Source organism: Protopterus annectens, chromosome 1.part2, assembly GCF_019279795.1.
Source record: "Protopterus annectens isolate FY-2018-M chromosome 1.part2, PAN1.0, whole genome shotgun sequence".
Taxonomy (NCBI): Eukaryota; Metazoa; Chordata; order Ceratodontiformes; family Protopteridae; genus Protopterus; species Protopterus annectens.
In genome coordinates this window covers 414864217-414888319 of record NC_056727.1, presented here as the reverse complement: position 1 = coordinate 414888319, position 24103 = coordinate 414864217, and positions in this window count along the sequence as shown.

Here is a 24103-nt window from a genome sequence, read left to right as displayed (position 1 = left end):
ATAATAATAGTTGTAATTCTTTTTTCAGTTCAAGGACGAAGATTGCTAACAGAAGAAAAATTTGAAATAAGTTATTTCCTTTCTTTCTCTTCTGAAATGTCATGCCGCTTAGGTTTGTACTCTGCCAATCCAAGGAAACATGTACAGTTGAACACACCAAACTAGCAACTAAGTAGCAAAAAAATAAAAACAAAGTCCACATATAAAAGTATATTTTTTAAAGATAATAGAATTAAGCACTAATGTCTCATCATATTAAATAAAAGACTTCATTAAAACTAAAAACATCCCCACATACATATTTAAGTAAGCACTCCATTTATGTACTGACATTTAACCAATGAAATTCTTACAGTTACAGTACACAACTAAAACACATGACAAACTAACAGTAAAAATATATAGAATTAAATGCTTCAAATGTTACAAAATATGTAAGATCAAGTATAGCATGTAATCATAAGTTTGGAATCTAGGAGAGAAAAAAACTGATAAAGATCTGTAAGGTTTTGTTTAACAGTATTTTAAGAGGAAGAGAAGTACCAACATCCTGAAAGAAAATGGTAGTAGCTGTAATACTTAAAGAGGGTAAAGATCCATCAGATCCAGCTTCTCCCTTTGCCTCCACTGAAAACGTGTTCCCTGAGCCCTGTGGACCTCCCCGGTCATCAAACTGAAAATAAATAAATAAATAATACAGGTCCATTTCAATACAAAACCATGACTATAAAGTGTTCATGTCGATAATGCCTAATAAAAGGCAAAAGTAATACCAAAATTGATAGATATGCATCAATCTGGTTTTGTGGAGGGCAAAAAACATTCGATAACATTAACAGAACATTGATGATCCAGAGGGAAGCAGAATGTAAGAAAATACCATTGTTGTTGGTGGGTCTTGATGCAGAGAAAGCATTTGACAGAGTAATCTGAGACTTTATGAGTAGAGCAATGGAAGTATCTAAATTTCCTGAAAAAATTATAAAGTTATAAACTTTCTTGGGTGGTGTAAACCAGGGAACCTTACTGGCTAGGCTTACTTAGGCCCTTGGGCCAATAGCCTAGTACTTACCTATGAACCTATAAACCTATGAAGAGGGTATATGAAGGATTGGAGGTAAAAATTAAAGTGGATGGGGTCATCTCTGATAATTTCGGCTTCAGCAGAGGAACCAGGCAGAGGTATCCTCTTCCCCTTTGTTATTTGCATTATAGTTAGAACCACTGGCAAAGAAAATAAAGGACTCAGAAATTCAAAGGCATAATTGGTATAGTAGTCAAGAAAAGCTGTCTCTATTTGCAGATTATTTTATTTTATACCTGCCAAAACCAGAAAGAGACATTTCAGTACTGTGGAACATTTTTAGACAGTTTCATATCTTTTGGGATACAAAATTAATGAAGCTAAAACAAAGGCAATAGCAGTAAATCATGTACCCACAAATAAATTGGTCCAACAATATCAGGATTTTTGGGGACATGATAAAATGAAGTATTTAGGAGTATGTGTTGAAAACGATTCTGGTGTGGCAGCTAAGGATATGTGAGAAGAGGCTAGACAAAAGATAATCCAATAACTAAGAAAATTGAAGTTTTCTTATATAGAGATGGATTGTAAGATACAAGCAGTTAAATGTTTTAGTCCTATTAGTCTTGTACACAGGTCAGGCATTTTCTTATCAATCAGAAGAGAAGTTATAGATAGCAATTAATAAAGAGCTGAAGGCCTCTAATCTGGGGGGAAGACAGCAAGAGTCAAATGAGATAAGATGATTCTTCCAGTAGAACAGAGAGGATCGGGATTACCCGATTTGAAGGGGTATTTAAGCACTACACAGTTAATACTACTAAACACAGCACAAGCAGAAAACTATAATTCAAAGTGGAAGGTCAAGAAACAATGAGAGACTGGGATTTTGGATGCAGGCTTTTAAGGAGAATAACAATAATCATGCAGAAAATTATATCCATACAGTAGCAGAAAGTATCCTAAGAACTAAACCAACGTGGGGATGGAGAAAGGAGATTCTGCTGACAGGAATGACTGCAATTAGGGTTACAGACAATAGAAAAGAGGGGTCTGGAATTTATTGGAGAAAATTGTCAAAGTAACCAAAGTATTGGGAGCAAATAACTAGAGAAGAAAAGATGATAGAATGGGAAGACACCAAGAATTTACTTGGAATGCAGGTTAGAGATTGCCTTCCCTATCAAAGATTGATATCACAGTATAGGAAAAGAGAAAGAAATCGGGGGATCCTAAATGAAAGACCAACACTGGTAGAGTTTTTAGTAGAATGTAGAACAGAAGCTGCTATTAAAAAAGGAATAATTAGTAGAGCATATAAAATATTGCATGATAAAAATAAGAATCAGAGAAGGTTAGAAAGGATTGAGAAGAGAGACTGGATAAGCAATTCATGAAGCGACAATGGTAGGACATATCTATGTCTCCCAAATATGCAACAACATCTAGGACATTTAAGATTTATGCTGGGAAATGTTTACATAGATATCTTTATACCCAGAGTAGACTCCAGAGAATTTTTCCTCAGGTAGACAGCAAGTGTTGGAGGTTTGACGGGTAAGAAATAGGTAACTGGGGACATATTTTCTGGGAGTGCAGTGAGTTGGTGGACTTTAAGGATTCCCTGCTGATTGCATTGTCAGAGATGCTGGGTTGGCAGATTGGTGTGATGAGGGAGAATGATTTTTCTAAGCTATGATACAGAACTGGAAATGCCTAGACATCTTAAAGCCTTGCTGTGTCTAACCGTCAAAAAAAGCAATTACCAGAAAATCAAATTCAAAATCTAAACCAACTATACTAGAAGTAGTGAATATAATAAGAGAGATAAAACAACTGGAATTGAGATCTTTAGAAAAGAGTAGGGTTAACTTACATAGAAAAACTGGATTTGTAGGAACAATACATACAGGGGAGGAATGAGAGCTGCTAATATTTTTTACATGTTCATGTATTTTTTAACATTTGAAGCATTATATGTTATATATATTTTACTTTTACTTCATCATGCTTTTTAGATGTGTACTGTAACTTTAAGAATAAAATTGGTTACATATCAGTATTTAATTGGAGTGCTTATTTAAGTATGTATGCTGCTGGATGTTTTTAGTTCTGTTCAAGTTTTTTATTTAATAAAACGAAAGTGCTCAACTCTATTAAATTTTAAGAATACATACTTTTATATGGGGACTTTGTTCTTATTTTTTATGCAACTTAATTGGTTCTTCAGTGTGTTAACTGTGTGTGCTTCTATGGATTGGAGGAGTGCAGAACGATTTGGTTATTGCTTTTCGATGCCTCGGGTTTAGTTTCTTTCTCTGATATTGAAACTGAAGCATTTTTTTTTGTCTCTGCATCTGGAGATTCTGTCTCCTTCATTTTTTAGGATAGTTGGAAAAAGGACACACCACAGGTCTATTGAAACATGTACAATAATAGGAGATATAAAAATAACAGTAAATACCCAGGAGGAAGAAAGATACCTGGAGAACCAAAAGTAGACCGGTAAAATATAGTCCCAAGTATTTTCAATCAAAGAAATTGAAACAGTATGAAAATAACCAACAATCAGTCAGACAGGCCTGGAGCTGGCAAACGCACAGCCTTGCAGCTCGGTCACCATCTTGTATTCCTCTTTTAGGAAATATTTTAACCACAATGAAAAATCTTCACACAATGTGCACATATCAGTCAGATTATTTATTTTTATCTTTAATTCTCTCAATAACTGCGGTGGCGGTGCTGCGGTAGCGGTGTTGCCTCACAGTAAGACGTTGTCCTGTTCGATTCTCAGCTAAAGCGTCTTCTGTGTGGAGACATGCATGAATGGGTGTACCTTCATTGAAGGTTGTGTGTTAGGGCCGGCAACTCAGCACGTAAAAATCAACTGCCAATCATTAGCGGACCGGAGTTCCGCTGTGGCGACCCCTAACCGGGAAAAGCCGAAAGATACAACAACATCTTTAATTCTCTCAGTAATCTAGCCCTCATTTTCCAGTTCTCAGAAAGATTACCATAAAGAAGTCTACTAGTGTCTAAAGTTGCACAATTTCTCAAATGAATGATGAAACTACCTATTTTCTATTGTTTCTGTCACAATATAACATGTCATATTAATGGTGGCCCAATTAATGACACAGATATAGATTAAACTGTAGCTACAAAAATGCACTAGTTTATTGAGTCTCGGAATGCAAATAGGATACAATTTGCTAATAAAAGTAAATTATACGTTCACCTTTTTTTACAAATCAAATGCTCAAATTATATTTGCCATATAAATACACACGAGAGCTGAACAATGGACAAATATCACCAAAAAGTAGTTACCCTATACTGTATTATCAGGTAATAATAGAAACAGCATGGAAGTGGTTGTCATATTTTTAAAGAGAACATTTAGATGCAAAGGCAGATCAGAAAAGTAGATTGTGTTGTCTTACATGCAAAATCACTATAACAGACAAATGTTTACTATTTAACTTGTATGCCCCATGTCCTAATCAAGCTGACTTTAACTTACTAATACATATATAAATCATTGCTACATTGTTGAAGAAGGCAGGAATATAGTTACTGATCTCCTAAGAGACAGATGCACTTTTGAGATTTTAAGTATTTTTTCTCTGTTTATTTGCTAAGTTTTTCTGCATAGCTGCCTAGCTTGAGCATTTTCTGGCTTGTTAAACTTGATTTCTGTATTAGTAGCTGTATTTAGAGCACAACCAAAAGCTGTTTGCTGAATTTCCTGTTTGCACTTAATTTTAAATCGTTTTTTTCTTAAAACTTGCATATTTTCTGTCCTTGACCTAGCACTCTTGTGTGGGGTCATTTACTGCACTGTTATAACTTGATATTACTTGTCAACCTCTGCTATCTCTGTAAAAAACAAAACAAAAAAAAATCTTGCTTTTTTCCCACTTTTCTGAGAGTTAAAAAAGTTCAGTTACAGGCTTGCTGTTCCTGAACTGTTTGAAAGTTTCTGTGAGGCCATTTTTGCTTGGGCTGAAGGAGGGTCTCTGTGTTTATCAGTGGCAGTGACTAACATTGAGCAGCTTCCCTGCCGCCCGGAGAGGTGGTTACTGACTTGAAACTGTAGTTTTATTGGCCACTAGGGGTCATTTCCATAACTCCTTCATCTTCCTCTCTTAAAACCTAGTTGCCTCGTGGTTTGAGCGTCTTTTCAGGCTTGTTGGCTGTTGGTGAAGCACCCTCCAAGAGGAAAAACGCTGAGAGAAGAAGGAGCCACTTTTGAGATTTTAAGTATTTTTCTCTGTTTATTTGCTAAGTTTTTCTGCATAGCTGCCTAGCTTGAGCATTTTCTGGCTTGTTAAACTTGATTTCTGTATTAGTAGCTGTATTTAGAGCACAACCAAAAGCTGTTTGCTGAATTTCCTGTTTGCACTTAATTTTAAATCGTTTTTTCTTAAAACTTGCATATTTTCTGTCCTTGACCTAGCACTCTTGTGTGGGGTCATTTACTGCACTGTTATAACTTGATATTACTTGTGAACCTCTGCTATCTCTGTAAAAACAAAACAAAAAAAAAATCTTGCTTTTTCCCACTTTTCTGAGAGTTAAAAAAGTTCAGTTACAGGCTTGCTGTTCCTGAACTGTTTGAAAGTTTCTGTGAGGCGATTTTTGCTTGGGCTGAAGGAGGGTCTCTGTGTTTATCAGTGGCAGTGACTAACATTGAGCAGCTTCCCTGCCCCCCGGAGAGGTGGTTACTGACTTGAAACTGTAGTTTTATTGGCCACTAGGGGTCATTTCCATAACTCCTTCATTTGTCCTCAGAGGAGTGGTTTAAGGCAGTAACTTGTAGTTTATTGGCCATTTTGGGTCATTTCCTGTCCTTTCCAGCCCCCTGCTATAAAGCACGCTTTAGCCCGATTTAGCCCGATTTAGCGCGGAGTTGCTACTGTTGCACACTAGGGCAACGCCGGTTAAGCAGGTTTAAACTATTCGGGCTACCTAAAGTCCACTCTTCAAATTTTCCCTTAAAACTACCTTCCTCGAACTATACTACTGATCTAATCAGCGTATCCTATAATTAAAAAGATCATCTCTACTTGACTCCAAGTAGACTATTCTCTATCTGTTAAACGTAGCACTTGCTCCTACAGTACTTATTACCTTGATACGGCACTCTTGTCATAGATAGTACCCCAAAAGGCAACCCCCATTTCTCGGTCACCCACGTCCCCGGAATCTTTTTAAAGTTTTTTGTCTATTCCTTCTAGCATGTCGAGGGATCAGTTGCTAGTGTCCTCTCCTGCTCAGCTGGTGAACCTGGGAATATTGAGGCAATGTTACAATTGCCTCATGTACACAGACAACCCTCTCCTCCTCCCACAAAACACAAATACATGCGAGAGATGCAACTATATGGCCAAACTGGAGGCTGAGCTCTCTCAACATAGGACTGGCAAGACCAGTCAGGAGGAGAAGGTTACCACACACACTATAGACCCAGTCTCTCATATTACCATTACAACCTCAAATCATACACATAAACACACAAAGACATACTCGGAGGCTCTGATCAAAAATCTACCAAAACAGCAGAGGCCACCAAAGCAGACACCCAAACAACCACCACCTCAGAACACAACACCTGCAACGCATAGACCTCACAGTCAGAGTGTCAAACAGTCACAGCCCTTAAGGCCAAACACAATGCCAGACACACTAGTAATTGGTGACTCCATAGTCAGACACACTGACGTCCCGCTCACCAGACTGAGTAAGGAGAAGGTCACAGTAAGCTGCCTGTCGGGCGCTAGAATCCGCCACATAACGCAAGCACTCAGGTCTCTCAACAGCAGGTACAAATATGATTCAGTCATTGTCCACGCTGGTGTAAACGACCTGAGACGTACCTCCTTGGACTACATGAAAAGAGACATTGAGGAGCTCTCTGATTATGTAGCCCAGACAGGTATGACCCTGACCTTGAGCAGTATCCTACCTTCACCAAGAATGATGCCACAATACAGAGATAAGATGATCAGCTTTAACAATTGGCTTAAAGACTGGTGTCATTCAAAGGGGATCCAGTGTCTGTCTGCCTGGGATGACATGCTGGACAAGCCACGCTGCTTCGCAAGGGACGGCTTGCACCTGTCACCCCTGGGATTCCGGATATTGGCAAAGGCTCTTGCCACCCCCATAGTGCCTTTTTTAGGCAAGGTTCAAATTCTAAACCTACCACCCTAGAACACAAAAAAGGAAAAAAACTAAGGGTAATGCTGCTCAATGCCAGAAGTCTAAATCTCAAAATGCACGCACTCGAGGCCCTTCTCAGTATGGAGAACATCGATGTCTGTGCTGTGACAGAAACCTGGTTCAAGGCTCCTGAGAGCACCCCAACGCTATCAGGTTTTACCTCATATCATGCGTTCCGGCCCCAAAATCTGGACAATACCAAGAAAGGAGGGGGGGTATCCATATTCATCAAGGACATCCACACCTCAAGACTGGTGGCAACGCACGATGCATCGGAGACCATCCAGGTGCAATTAACCATAGGCAAGACTGCGCTGCAAATTGTAGCATGTTACAGGCCACCCTCACAAACTCAGGAACCTCACATGGCCTTCCTGAAAACACTAGAGGGGATAAATGTATCACCAAACACCATCATACTAGGTGACTTCAATTACCCTAATATAGACTGGGAACACTACTCAAGCCCAAACACCCTAGCCCAAAAGTTCCTGGAATTCATAAACTCAAATGCCATGGAACAACTAGTCACCATCCCCACAAGAGGAGATAACATACTTGATCTCATCATCACGAACATGGGAGCACAATGTTCAACACCGAGGTGTACCCTCACTGGTGAGATCAGACCACAAACTAATCTCGCTGGAGGTCCTCATCCCACCCCACCTGAAATAAAAAGACCACAGTAAAAAACTTCTCAAAAGCCGACTTCACACTTCTAAAGACTAGTGTGGTCTCCTTTAAGGCCCCCAAGCCGGCGGAAAACAGTACTCAAGCCGCTGAATCACTTACAAATGCCTTCTACCAGCACCTGCAGGACTGCATGGATAAGGCAATCCCAAGCAAAACAAAGACTCTTTGTACCAAAGGCAAGCGTCCAGTCTGGTGGACCCCAGCCATAAACAAACTCTACAACAAAAGGAGGAAGCTACTACAAGATAGAGCAAAATCCTTAAAAGGTAAGACACCCTTGATCACTATAAGTAAAAAACTAAGAGCTCTCATAAAATCATCCAAAGCAAATTTCGAGAGAAAAATAGCTAAAGACTCAAAAGACAATCATAATGCCTTCTTTAGCTATGTTAGAAACCTGGGAGGAAACTCCCAGATATGCTCAGAGCTAGTTCAAAATGATGTGAAGATTACTGATCCTACAGACATTGCCAACATACTGGCTGACAGGTTCAGTGCAAACTTCTCCCCCCCCTCCCCACCAAAAGGAGAGATATCTATACCAAATGAGTGCAGCCCCAGAACATCTCCACCGCCCAAGTGAGAACTGCTCTCTCCAAAGCAAAAACCACAGCATCCATGGGACCTGATGGTGTCCCCGGCTGTGTGCTCCATGAACTCAATGAGGAATTAAACCCACAGCTAGGACAGCTGTTTAATCAAAGTCTTACCTCTGGATACGCACTCCAGGAGTGGCGCACTGCAACTGTGGTACCACTTCACAAAGGCGGTGCCTCCACCGACCCTGGAAATTACCGCCCATTAGCTTGACAAGCCTTATCTGCAAAGCCATGGAGAGGATCATAATGGACCTCATAAATAAAGACATAGGGAATTTGCAGACTTTGGATCCAACCCAGTTTGGCTTTGTCAAAGGCAGATCATGCCTTTTAAACTTGGTTGACTTTTTGAAACAGTCACCAAAGCCATTGATGAGGGAAAGGCAGTCCATACAGCCTACCTCGATCTGGCTAAGGCCTTCGATACAATACCCCATTCGGGTATCATTGAAAAACTCATCAGCTTAAATGTCAACCCATATATCACAAGATGGGTTGCAAACTGGCTGAGTGACAGAACCCACAGGGTCAGAGCTGCTGGCGCCATGTCAGACTCAAAGCCTGTCACAAGTGGTGTCCCACAGGGCTCAGTCCTGGGCCCACTCTTGTTTGGCTTCTACTTTTCCTAAGTACAAGAAAACACAGGAGGGTTATGGCTGACAAAGTTTGCAGAGAACTGCAAACTGGGCCACATAGTAGAAAACACAACTGACACAGATATCCTTCAGAAGGGTCTCACAGAAACGGATAACTGGTGCCAGAGCCATGGCCTAAAGTTAAATGCCAAAAAATGCATAGTCATACCCTTCGGGAAAAACAAGGTTACCCCTAGCTACCAAATAGGTGGCAATCCACTGAGCACAGAAGAAGTTATCAGGGACCTGGGGACCCAGGTTGATAGTAGTCTGTCATTCGACACCCATGTAGCTAAAGTAGTTAGGAAGACCTTCTACATTGCCCACCTTATCATGAAGGGATTCTCATCTAGATCAAGGGAGGTCATAGTCTCCCTTTACTCATCACTCATCAGACCAATGATTGAGTACAATGCCCCATTCGGAATGTATCTGACCCGACACTTGCAGCAGCTGGAGAGGCCACAAAAGTTCCTCACCAAAAGGATAAAGGGTCTCAAAATCTGTCCTATGCTGCCCGACTGAAAGAACTCCAGCTCTATTCAGTCGCTTACCGCTTGCTCAGAGGTGACCTTTGCCTAACATACAAGGCCATGTCAAACCCAGATTTGATGAATATGCTTCACCTCAAAAATCTAGATCCATCAGAGCCACAAGGGCGGGAGACTTAAACCTTGACACGGCTATTAATAGGACGTGCTGGAGGGATAGATTCATCACCCAAAGACTCCCTATGCTGTGGAACAAAATCCCGGTACATGTGAGGCAGAGCACCTCGCTGGCCTTGTTCAAGAGAAATCTTGACCAATGGATGGGAGATCGCAGATATACCCCAGGGATTACCTCAGTGTCACTGCTCGACAGAGGCACAGCAAAATAATGGGTATAGTTCCCCATACTAAAGGGGTGGCGTAAGCCACAAAACGAAGGGCTAGGCTTGTAAATGCCCTCGGGCAGATAGCCTAGTATGAACCTATGAACCTATGAACCTATAAAACAAATGAGTCTTCGATTACATTACATCTCAGAACTGAAACTGATCTTTATGTCCCTCTGACAATATGTATATCTTATATTAATAAATTACTTTCTGGTCACCATCTCACAAATCATGGTAATGAATTTCTTTAGATTTCTATCAAATTACTAGGAGCTGCAAAAGACCTTATTACTTTTCAGAACAATCTAAAATACAATTACAATTAAACTGGCATAAATTGATTAAAAGTAGGAATTTTAGTATTAAATGGACTCTAAATCTGAAATTGTTGGAAAAGACAGAAGTTACAACTGAAATATACTAGCTGCTAAATGATTTTTTTCAGGGGACGGAACAAAGGTCCATTTAAGAGTTTTGTTAATAAAAAAAGGCCTCATATTATAAAAAAAAGATAACAAAAAACAGAAGGAAAATGACATAATGAAAAGAAGCTTGATGTTAGAGAAACAGACAAATAAATTAAAATAAAGGTCTAGAGCCACAAATCAGGACATTTAGAAGGAATCTAAATATCTTAAATATCCAATTAAATATCTTAGACATTTCTTAACTATCCTGGTATAAAATCAGTAGCTTAGTAAAATAATTAGAATGGGCCCAGATGTCATCTGAACTATCAGCTGGACTAATTAAAATATAGAACTCATCTATAGTTTCATAGCTTCATAGGTAGTTTCTAGGCTAATGACCACAAGGGCCTTTTTAAACCTGGCCATGCATCCCAAATCTCTGACAAGTTCTGGTACCCTTGATAAGTGTAAACAGGGGCTTGGGAGATGAAACATTTGCAAGCAATAGCCTGGGAGAGGAACCATTTACAGGTTGCCTATGTCCATTACAGACCAAGCTGCCAAGCCAAGGATGAATTTCCTGTTCCCCAACCAATTGTCCAAGTTACACTTGAATTGTTATTGGGAGGAACTCTGCTTCACATGAATGGGGAGCCTGTTCCAGAGACGGGGTAGTCTCTGGGATACATACCAGCATGTCCTATTTATATCACAAGTAAGGTTAAGTCTATAGAACAGGTAAGTCTGGTGTTGTTTGCTTTGCTGATATGCAGGATGTCTATCAGAGTAGGGTGTGAAAATTCTCTTTTTGCCAGGCATTGATCTTCCCTTAGAAGCATGTAGGAGACAGAATACAGGGGTAGGGCCTTGAGGCGATCTGCATATGACATTTTGCCTGTATTCTTTTAATGAGGAACCTTTGCGGACATTTGATTTATTGAATATGCCTGGTTAGGTACATACCAAATGGGGCAGTGATAGGTCTGATGAATGCCAAATACAGTGGTACAATGACTTCCTTGGACCTAGCTGGCATACCTTTGTTTATAAGTTGCACAACATAGAATGATTTCCTCATTAATGTGGACACGTGATGGTCAAAGGCTAGATTACTCTCTATGTGTGTCCTCAAGTCCCTGACTACTGGGTCAACTATAAGGGGTGTGTTGTCAATATGATAGTTACCAGGGGCCGATGACTTGCTGAAGGATACTATTATGCATTTCTTGGCATTTAGTTTGAGTCCATGGCTCTGACACCAGTTTGCCTGTGTCAGCCCTTCCTGGAGAACATTTGTGTATAATGATACCAGAATAAAGGCTAATAGCAAAACACTTAATTCAAATTAAAACATTCTATCCAGCCATAGGTTTGTACAACTCTACAGTGACTGTCAAATAAGCTTTTAGCTTAACTATGTGGACCAAAATAATTTTCCAAAATTCAGCTTTGAGCAAATAATTTCCCTTAGAAAACCTATTAATATCACAATATCTAGATATGGCATTAACCATGTCAAAATGGCAAAGTTACAGGGCCATGACTTCAATTTGTAATTTTAAAAATACTTTACAAAAATCATCATCAAAAATCTTAATCAAAATGTCTCACTGCATTAAAATAATAGTGTCTCAGACCTGTTGCTAAATAGGCCAAAAACAATTATAATTAGCAGATGCAATATGCATCTATATCATTTCAGCAACAAACCTGTTCATTAAATAACTATTCGTTGAACCCAAATTGCCGAAACCTCTCTTCATCTAATAACCATTTCAATTAACTTTTTCACAGGGAAAAGAAATGGCCGTCTAATCTAGCACCATCATTAAACTCTAGAAATGTAAAACCCACCCAAGTGGGGGGCTTTGACCCCAGACCCCCTCTAACTAAATATACCAACTTTGAGATTGCACTGCAGTGGGGAAAAGGGCAAATTCCCAATGATGGCCAACCATTGCTTTTCCATGTGGAAAAGTTTGATTAAATGACCGTTCAATGAAGAGAGGTTGTTACAATCTGGGTTTAACAAATATTTATTCAACAATTAGGTTTTTCAGTCAAGTGATATAGACCCAATCCAATACAGGACTACTAAATCCCACAAACTAAAGGCATATTACCTTAATCAAATTTGAAATAAATATTTATAACCCTATACTTGACAATAGATTAGTTGTCTACACTCAGTAATTCTACCTTTTCAGTTTATCCAGTCTTGAAAAAATGTGATCAAACCATAACACTTAAATCCTTACACCCACTACACCACAAAAATAGTAAGAATTTTGTAGTAATATTTGATGTTTCTATAGCATTTAACAGGATTAATATTAACTTTTTGTTCATGGCCATGATAAAATATAGTTTTCCAGGACACATCATAGCATATATATTTATTTATTATTTTATTTATTTTTCATTTGTTTACTGGGATAGTCCAACTGGATACATGCCCATTTTCAGCGGAGGCCTGGGGAGAAAATATATAAATGTGCTATATGCCAAGCCTTCCACTCAAGTCATAATCACTAAAACCAAAACAGAACCAATACCAGTGCATTTCAAATAATACAAGGAAGCGCAAATATAAAAGTTAAGCGTTTTAAGTTTATTTTTATACACCAGCCTTCCAGTAGTACTTTTTTCACAATCAATAAATGTATTTTTAACCCAATGCATATTAGAAACAAGGTTAGACAAGGCTACCCCTACCCATGTATTCATTTAATTTATATACTGAACCTTTATTCTTATTCTTGTCACAAAAGACTCTGTACAGTATTCCACAATTATTAAATGTTAAAATACTGCTGACTGTGTTTGTTGATGACATAAATATATATATAACATGCTCAAACTCTGACATACCAGAAATGATATGCTCTGTATGCTCATTTTCAAAATTCTCAAACTATAAACTAAATTTACAAAAATCAGTTGTTTTACCCTAAATCTAAAATGTATCTATATGGACATTGCAAAACTAGAAGAGAAAAAAGTTAACCAATCTTTGAAATATTTAGACGTAATACTCAACCAAAACAACTCAACAAATTACCAGAACAATATTGTCAAATCCTAGGCTACCATGCAAAAGAATTTACAAAGATTACGCAAGATTATATTATTATTTTTGTTTAAAATAGCGGTAATGATAATGAATATATTTCTTAAAATTCCACTCTACAATGCCTACCCTACTAAATATACCAGTCAAAAAATCCGAAACTATTACTTCATTCACTTATTTTTATTTGGTCTCCCAAATCAGTTAGACTTTCTTACAGTAATCTCATTGCACCCAAACTTAATGGTGATGCTGGGTTACTAGTCATCTATATACATCGCATTACTGATAATTAATAGGGCTCCTATTATATTGTCGAAGTTTTACAACTTCATATGTCATATGGTCGAACCCATATGTTCGAAGTTGTAAAACTTCGAAAACGTAACAAAAAAAGAAAAAAAGAAAAAAAACTTACTGGACTGCTGTAAGCAGGAGGGCAAGCCCCCCCTGCACCCCACATGTGGGGAGCTGTGCCCCCACAACCCCCGCTCTTTAAATATACCAACTCCGAGGCCACACTACAATGCAGTACAGTGCGGAAAGGGAAGATTTCCATTTATTACACTGTAGCTCGATCTCAGAGTTGGTATATTTAAAGAGCGGGTGGTGTGGGGGCCCAGCCCCCCATGTGAGGGATGCAGGGGGGATTGCCCCCCTGTTTACAACTGTTAGGAAAAGTTTTTTCTTTTTTTCTTTTTGCTTTTAGGTATTCAAAGTTTTACAACTTCGATCATATGGGTTTGACCATATGACGTTCGAAGTTGTAAAACTTTGATAAGGTAATAGGAACCCAATTCATGCAGGCTAATGAAAGTAATTCATTTTAATCATAATGAGAACTATTGGAACCCAGCATGGGTAAAAATTTGCCCTTGGGTTCAATAATGTCTACACTAAGTGTACACTATGTGTACACCATTCTGAGTTAACAGACTGTTGTCTTCCTCCTAATTTTTGTTTTCCTACTGATTTTGTTGCAGCTTTAAATATTGACAGGAATTCATAAAAGTTACCACAAAGTGTCGGCTACATGTACACTTAGTGTAATCTTTCTGAATGACTAGAAAGCAAAAAATATGTGGTAGGGATGTTCATGAATACATATTCTTTACAATTAGTGTAGACTTTAATGAATCTGGCCCTTGGTGTAAATGTTTATAAACATGTAGCTATTACTATTTTGACCTTCCTTTAATCATAAAGAAGATATTAAATCTCTTAAACTCCACAAGATGTTTTTCAGATTAGGGATAACTTACTGAAAACAAAGAAGATTATTAAACATGGGCACTATATTTATCCTCTTTCAACCAATTAATTTAAATCCAAATATTTCAATAGATAACAAACTGATTGACTGATCCAGTCTTCCCATTATTAAAACTAAACTAATATGGGATTTTATTTTAAAAAATTCAAAATCAGAACAATTATGGATTGAAATGATGCTTCCTAAAGGCTATTTACCAACTTTAAACCAATTTTGAAATTTGCTAAAAATCAAAATTGAATCCAAATAGTTTTACTTTAATGACAGCAAGTTGGAGATTAAAACTTTTGAGCACTTTTGTTTTTCTTTATTAAGAACTTCTTCAGAAAAAAAATAGCAAACCACCCACAATGAATTTAAAAATCAAGCCTTAAAATCACATGGCATCATTGACCACTATGAATGTAATAAAAGTTAATGAATGAATTCCCTTAAAAAGCTCATGAAACCACAAATGATAAATAATAAATAATCCGTTTGGGGATGATTGCAATTCAAACAAACAACATGTCAGTAGTTTGGGTAATCAACAAACAAGGAGAAACCAGATCCTACCCATTGTGTCAAGAAGCTCACAGAGTGTGGCAATGGGCAATCTTATCCAACCACTTTCTTATAGCAATGCACATTCCAGGGAAATCCAATGTGATAGCAGACAAACTGTGCAGGTGCATTCTCTTACCTCATGAATGGTCTCTCAACCAGAAATGATTTTCTGCCAGTATAGCCAGCCTTGCTGCAATCTCTCTGTGTCTCCTGTAAATAACAAATGTGACAGCTACTTTGCCATATTCCCCTTACAAGGGGAATCACTGAGTGATGCTCTACTTCATGATTGGCCCCCAGTCTCCTTTACACTTACCCACCCAGGAAAGAACTTGACACCATCGAGCTGGTATAGACCTCTGACACCAGATAAGATTAAGGCACTGCCCTCAGATAACCAGTTATAGGGGAAAGGGGCACCCATTGATGCCATGGTCAGAGCATCGGTCACCAAAAAGGAACTCACTTTGAAGAGTTCTACTGTCCATCCCCCAACAGGTAGCCTTGGGATATTGACAGATTTGGGAAGCAAATACATATAATATGTATTAACTTATTTTTATTTTTATAATATATAATATGTGAATCATATTGATTTAAAATACAAAAACATTTGCCATAAATTACAATTTTGTACTAATAAAAAACATTTTAAATTAAAACGTTCATTTAGAGCTGTTTTTTTTTTGTCCACTGCCAATTTTATTTTCCATTCGACTTCACATCATTCTAGTAACACAGTGCAATTCCCTCTGAAGCTTGTTAAATCATCTTTATCTATCACAAAAAATTGGAACTTTCTAAAATCCTGGCAGGAAACAGCATGTTTCTCTAAAGCATTATTCACATCTTTATTTGTTATGGCTGTAACGTATAGTAACTCAGGCATGTTTCACAAAAAGCTAAATAAACAACCCCATAGGAATCGCAATCAAATCTTTCCCTGGCTACTATAGTTTTATTAATTGCCTTTAAATAAATACTTGAACTGTTACTTATAAATCTGCAGTACTTACATCTTTCACAGTCACATGCCCCACAATTGTTTCTACTTCCTGAATTTGAAATATTAGTTTTTTTCTAAAATGCTTTTAACATCTTTGGAATTTTTATAAGTAAATTACATCTAATTCACAATAAAATCGTTCATTTCTTTGTTTCCTAGAATAATCTTCCAGTTATTCTTTAGGATATTTTAATAACTGTCATAGCAGACGTGATGGGTAGTGGGAACGCTCCCCTATATTGTACATCTGATGAAGTGTAATTAACATCTAGTGTACTTTTTTGATCGTTTGTGTTATCAGTTAGAATTGTGTTAAAAATAGGTTTGGCTCTATTTTGTCTAAGTATATTAACTTCACAAAGGACATCAGAAAACAAGTCAATACCGTAACCCTTTTCTAAGAATAAATAACATTTATTTCATCAGATCTTGCTGCTGCATTGGACTTGATAACCTTAATAATTTTTAGTACTTGTTCAGATGTTAGCAGTTGTCATGCTTCAATGCTGGTGTGATCTTCTAGGATTCAGTGGCTCTAGTTGTAGGCTTAATACTTCCAAATTTGTCAAAAAACAGTTTGGTCAACAGTTTTGATGTTCTAACATTATATTCTATATTCGATCCTTCCCATAAAGTCTTAGGAAAAAGCACTTTTTTATTTACAACTGCATTCTCTGCCAGCTTGTAGTCATAACTATATTTAATGTGTCTTAATAACTTGTAAACCTTGATTTGAAAATATGATGCTTAGCTTTGTTATAATTGCTCAGTCTTCCTTTATACTTTTTGTCCAAATGCGCTTCTTCTTTAATCTTTCTTTTTTGAGCTTAGTGGTCAACTGCTGACTAGTTTTATTACCATGGGAATGACTTATGACTAGGACAAATGTCTCCATTAATTGTTCCATATAGTCATAAAAGACCCCACCCAGGAAACAGAGATATTCTTCATATATTTTCAACCCATTTCTGACATTTAATTTATTTCATTAGGAAACAGAGATATTCTTCATATATTTTCAACCCATTTCTGACATTTAATTTATTTCATTATTTCACTGAAATTAACCCTGAAAAATGATTTTCTAGAACTTTCTACTAACTTTGATATCTTATTGCTATTTCTTAACAATTCCAACAGATAGTAAGGTGATCTAATCCATCCTACTTTGGCAATAATTCACTATCACCAGCTTACCTTTCTTCGCAAGGATAACATTGGATTTTAACCTTCCTAGTTGGTTTTATAAGCTCTCCTTTTGGCTTTCATGTCTTTCTGTATTTTTCTGCTTAAAATTCTACATTTCCTGAGTCTGACTGTTTTACTTTGTCAGCACCAAAGGTAGAGGGGAATAAAGCCCTGGGTGTAACCCAGATGACCTGTGTTCAATTAGTCACATGTGCGTTGGAGGGATGAGGTGGAGAAGGCTGGGAATGAGAAGTCAATATCGATTCTCCCATCCTGAAGTGGGGGAGCTGACAGGTTCATTGAAAATAGCAATATTTAGAGCTTGGCAGGCTTCATGATTCAGGTGGTAAACCACTTACTCGGGAGGTTGAACATGCCTCCCAAAAGCAGCCATTGAGAAGCTTGTAAGGCTGCTGAATGGTGATGGACTTTAGAGCAGAGTCCCCAGCAGCAGTATGATCCTGCACTGGTGTCCTTGATCTCTTTACTGGCCTTGCACATGGCTTAGGTTCAGCCTAGGAAAGCTAAGGCAGGTCCAGTAGAGGAACTGGTGGCACTGATGGTCAGCCACAGCTGGGTAGGAAATAAAGAACTACTGACTTAACATGTCACAGAAAATTCTGCTGCAAATACATCCGATGGTGCCAATCTGTAACTGTTGAGTTGTCTACAATAATCCATGTTACCACTGAAATACTCATCATTTTAGACAATTTTTGTTTGAAACTCTTTATCAACTCTTCATTCTTCTGGCCAGTATCCTCATTTTCAGATGAACAGTATGCAGCTCTCTAAATGCGCTTATCAGCTGACTCTTGAATCTGCATCCATAAAACTTATATGAGAAGAATTTTTCAAATCTGGCTGATTGTAAGGAATCTTGCATTCATTCATTCTTGTAGCTCTGCAGACAAAAGTCAAATGTTTCATGGCAGATATTACAAAAATATAAATCAGTAAATAAAACAACAAAAGCAAATCATAAATTCAAAAATATTAAAAACACTTTTTATTAGCTTTAGCACAAACAGCAGCACAAAATGTATTGACAAGCCATCTTCAGTTTTTGAACAGCATTAAAAAGTACAATGTATAAAAGTTTCACTGTCTTAGTACTAGTTAAATTAAGGTACATTTGCAGTTCAAAATTAATCTCTTATTTACTGTTGCTTTATCTTAATCTATGGGTTATGCTAAACCTACTGTTAAGTCCTGGTGTCCTATATTTTGCCAAACAGCATTACCAATGAGTTTCTTGCTCAAATAATATATTGAAAAAAATCATATCTATGAATATCAGGATATACACTTTCAAATATTGACTTCCACAATGGTGCAGCGGTAGTGTTGTTGCCTGACAGCAAGAGGATCTCCCGTTCGATTCTCGGCTTGGGTTGGGAGTGCCTTCTGTGTGCAGTCTGCATGTCCTCCCTGCGGTTGACTGGGCATTCAAAAGACATGTGTTGAATGGGCGTGCCTTCGTTGAAGATTGGGTGTCAGGCTGGCAACTCGACACCATAAAAAAACAACTGCCAATCATTAGCAGACCGGAGTTCCACTGTGGCGACCCCTAACCGGGAAAAGCTGAAAGACAAAGAAACACTTTCAAATACTGAAAACTAAATACTTGACTTTTACCTGCACTCACTTTTTATGTCATGTTTCATGTTGTTTGCCAAGGCATTGGACACAGCCTCTTTCTTTATATCCCTATAATATTCTAAGATGTTTGCTCTGAAATTCCTCTTAATTTTCCTCACATAAAAAGCAGTGCACTGGTTTGTGGCATTATAAACCTTGCTAGCAGAAGCACAAGTGCAACACTCCTTTTATTGGCAGTGTTGTGTATGACCGCATCTGTTTTTTTTTTTTTTTTTTTTTTTTAATAAAATGTAAAGCCGGAGACATTCAACAAGGAAATGCACCCAACAAATTTAACCCCTGGAATGATAAACCATATTGGAGCTGTGGTGTCTGTTAGGGTGAACAATTTTAGGTACCATATTATCCACTTCTTAAATGTTTCAGTGCTTTTCCAGACATTTAAGAGCACCAAGAGTACCTTCTCAGCTGGAGAAAATACTATTAGTATGATTAACACAGTCTCATACAGAAATTGATCTATTATGTCCTGAAAATTACCACTCATCAAAAGAATGTAACATCCTATTGCACAAATTTGTCTCTTAGCTGTGCTCTCTACCATAATCCTCTTAATGAAAAAGGCCCTAAATTCTATTAGCCTAACCTTTGGGCACAATCATTTTCATGTGTCTTGAGAGGCAGCTAATATAATGTGATACATTGTTATAATAAGTCAGTTTTACATTTAACTTCAAGCATATTTTGCCATCCATTTTGGATAAAAGTAGATCTAAGAAATTAAATTACTGCAGAATCGTATTGATATGAAAAAGTGATGCTGGAGCACAGTGAACACAGTTTTTTCTTAGAAAGCTGTAAAGATACAGTCATAACTTAGGGTAACAGTGGAGCCCAAAGCTATACCCCAAATTTGGTAAAAGATCATTCTCATGAACAGAAAATTTTTTTTGATAGAAGACAATCCATAAAGTCACAATCACACATTGATATAACCTCTCCAATGATTAGTATGGCATCTTTAGGAAAGAAACTAAAAGCAGATCTTTTCTTCATTCTTTGTCATTACACAGTATGGTATATGTATAATCGGAGAAGGCAACTGCTCATTTATCTTAATAAATGTGTTAACCTGGAAAGCCTAATGGACATAGGCATCTCTCTTTCATGGTTAACTCAGGTGCCGTCATACAATAAAAATGGGAGGCAGAGAAAATCAAACTCAGGATTACAGGAAGCAACTAATTAGCATCTTATAGCCTTAGTCTGAGTGCCAGACTTTTGTTCCTACTGCAAGGATCCAGCTTCCTTTTTTTTCTCAAATAACTTTTTATTTATTTCACAAATATCAGAACAATACATAAAAGAGAAGGAAAAAATAAACAAGCCATGAATGAAAAGCTGAACATTATATGCAAGTATGAGTATGCAAACAACGAAAAAATATATACAGTCTAAACCTATAAACACACTAATTATATACAGTATTTACAAACTAAAGTGTTACCATACAGAGAAATGAGTTAGAAGAGAAAAGTCGGAGTTATAAGGAATACAGTGGATCTCCAACCATATATTGAGATATAAGCTGTAAACTAGATTAATCATATAGAATTAGGTCGAACAAACATTTCCAGACTTTTTTAAAGTAGGCTTTTCTCCTAGACCCTTTTGTGATAAACATTTGCGCCAAAATATATTTCAAAGCCATCTCCTTGAATCCGTTCCAACAAAGTTTAGTGCGGTCCATCCAGTTCTTAGTGATATATAATTTGATAAGGGAGCAAAGAGTGATTAGTATATGATGTTTTAACTTAGGTAGCTTTGTACTGGGTATGTGAAGGATCGCTGTTTCCCAGGAAAGGGTGGATTTGTGGTATCCCATTTTCTCTAGGCGAACTTTTAAGGAACACCAGTGTCTGTGGGTATGTTTACAAAACCAAACTGTATGAAGTAGATCTGCTTTTGGAAAGGAACAACAAGTACAAGAAGGGGAAGTTTTGGAGTCAAACCTATTAAGCACAGAAGGCATATAATAAGAGTTATTATTGATCATCAATTGTGTGCAAATGAGTTTTTTTAAATGGGGATAGTTCTAAGGTAATTTTTATAGCAGATAATTTTTGTTCCTCTGTAATAAGGATTCCTTGATTGTCCCAGTTGTTAGAGAAAAGGCAGGCCGGATTATGTATTATGGAGTTCAGGAGGTTGTAAGATCTAGAGAGTATTTTCTCAGAACTTGAGACAGTAGATATAACCTCACAAAGTCTGGCAATATCCTAAGGATTGGCCAGGAGGTTGGCAAATTTTGATGAGATTAGTTCTCTTAATTGTTAGAGAATAACCGTGTATTTATTATTGACTTTAAGAATCAGTCGTAGATCAGAGAGTGTTTTGTCTTTATATTTGAAAATATCCCATACTATGATATCTTTAATAATAAGAGGAAAGTCAGAGAGATTAATCATCAAGTTATTGATCTTGATGTTTGGATTAAAGTGAAGAGGTTGAAGTAAAGGAAGGGTTTTATTAAGGTTGATGGTTTTTATCAGATTTTAGAATAACTTGATTTTATGTTTTAGGGTACTGGCTAAATTGGATTTGTTAATAACAGACGGAGAAAGAAAGGGGAGAGGTTTTGGATTGATTTTATTGGTGACAGCGTGTTGGTACCATATTTTCATCCAAGAAGGGGAAGAGTTGTAATCTTCCCGATTAAGTTTTGAAATAGTTAAGATTCTATTTGCACAAATAATCGTGTAATAAAGATGAAAATTTGGTAAGCCCAGACCTCCCTTAATCTTTGGGTAAGCTAGCTTAGAGTAAGATATCCTGACTGATTTAGGAAACCAAATAAATTTGGCTAATTCTTTATTCATTTTTAGAGAACAAGATATTAGACACAATATGGTTTGAGGCGTTAAATTGGTAGAGGAGTCTGGGCAATACATTAATTTTCACTATCGCAGCTTTGGATAGAAGAGACAGATTCATGAGTTCACATCTGTGAAGGTCCTGTAAAATTTTAGACCATGTTCTGAGTAAGTTATTTTGAAACATGGAAGCTTGATTGTGTTCAAAATGTATGCCAAGATAGTTAAGGTTGAAAGTTGTTTGAAAAGGAGAATCCGGAAAGTAGTTGGTTTTATGGCTTACAGGATTAATTGGAAAAATGTGTGATTTCTTATGATTGATCTAATAACCTGAAGCCTTAGAGAATTTATTAATAGTGTTTAGGATTTTACACAAGTATGTGTTGGGATATTGAAAATATAAGTTAAGGTCATCAGCAAAAGCAGAAAACATTATGTTAGTATTTAGAACTTTGGGGATCGAATGGTGAGTGTTCTGAGCAAAATATAGGAAAAAAGGTTCAATGAAAATGTTAAAAAGAAAGGGGGATAATGGGCGCCCTTGCCTTGTTCCGTTTGTAATCCTAATTGGGTTAAATACTCTTTTATTTACATATAGATAAGTGGAGGAATTTTTATATAGTACTTTAATCATATCAGAGACAGCTTTGGGTATATTAAAGTGAGTTAATGTTAAGAACAGAAAGTCCCAATTTACTCTGTCGAAAGCATTGGAAGCATCTAGTGTTAAGGCATAAATCGGGTTTTTGTCTTTTTTTGTAAATTGCATTAGGGAGTCAAGGGTTAGGGTGTTATCCCAAGTGTGTCTGTGGCTCATAAAACCTGCCTGGTCAGGAGAAATTAAAAAGGGCATAATATTTTTAAGTCTGTTGGTCAGAATACACGATAGGATCTTTATGTCAACGTTTATTAATGAGATGGGTCTGTGGTTGTGGGGATCAGCTTTGTCTTGCTTGTTTTTTAAAATCAGAATAGTTTTCGAGGTAGTCCAATGCAAATCAGAAATTCCATTCTTTATAATGAAGTTGAATACCTTTAAAAGAATAGGAGAAATTCTTAGATTAAAGACTCTAAACAAATGGTGGTGAACCCATCAGGGCCTGGGGATTTGCCAAATTTGAGGTTGGTAATGACATCTTGGATCTCTTGAAGCTCCAATGGAGCATACAACATGGATCTTTGATTTTCATTCAGGGAGGGGAAATTAATAGTATTCAGAAAGTTCAGCATGTGCAAGTTAGGGGTGTTATCTTCTTTCCTGCCATAAACATCTGAGTAAAGGGAATGAAACAGCTGGATTATTTCCGAGTCAGATTTATAAATTTTATTCTGGTACTGTAATAAAGACATTCTGGGAGAATATTGATTTACTTTTATTATTCTTGCTAGAGTCTTAGATGGGATTTGCGCCCACTCAGAATACGTTGCAGTAAGTTTTTGTTCTTGCAGAGAATAGTTTTGTTGATGAAGTTCTAGTAGGTCTTTTTGAGTACAATTTATCAGCTTGTCTAAGCCAGGTTCTGGGTTTAGTCTCTGTTTCTTTTCTAAGGTGGAAAGTTTTAAGGTCAAATTGTCTTCCTTCATTTTGTTAAGCTTTTTATAGAAAGAGACCTTGTTGATCAAGAAACCTCTCAATTTGGCTTTACAGGCCGCCCGATGGATATCTAGGGGAATATGTGCGAGCTCGAGATTGGTGTCAAAGTCTGTTAAGATTTCATTAGTTTCTTGGATTATGTCATTGTTATGCAGCAGGTTATTGTTTAGAGTCCAGTTACTGTAAAAGGGGGTTAAAGGCGTCTTTGAAGTGAATATAATCTTGAGGGAAATTCTTGCATGATCAGATAGAAATCTAGGTTCTATAAAGAAGTTTAACTTAAAATTTGACAGGGATTCAGAAATTAAGAAGTCCAACTGCAACCAAGTGTTGTAGCATTTCGAATAGTATGTGTAAATTTTATCTTTAGTTGAGATCTCACTGAATGAAATTGGATTCATAAGGTTGAAATCAGACATTAGTTCCCCTAAAGCTAAAGAGGCTTGGAAATTGTACGAGAGAGACTTACTTGTACAATC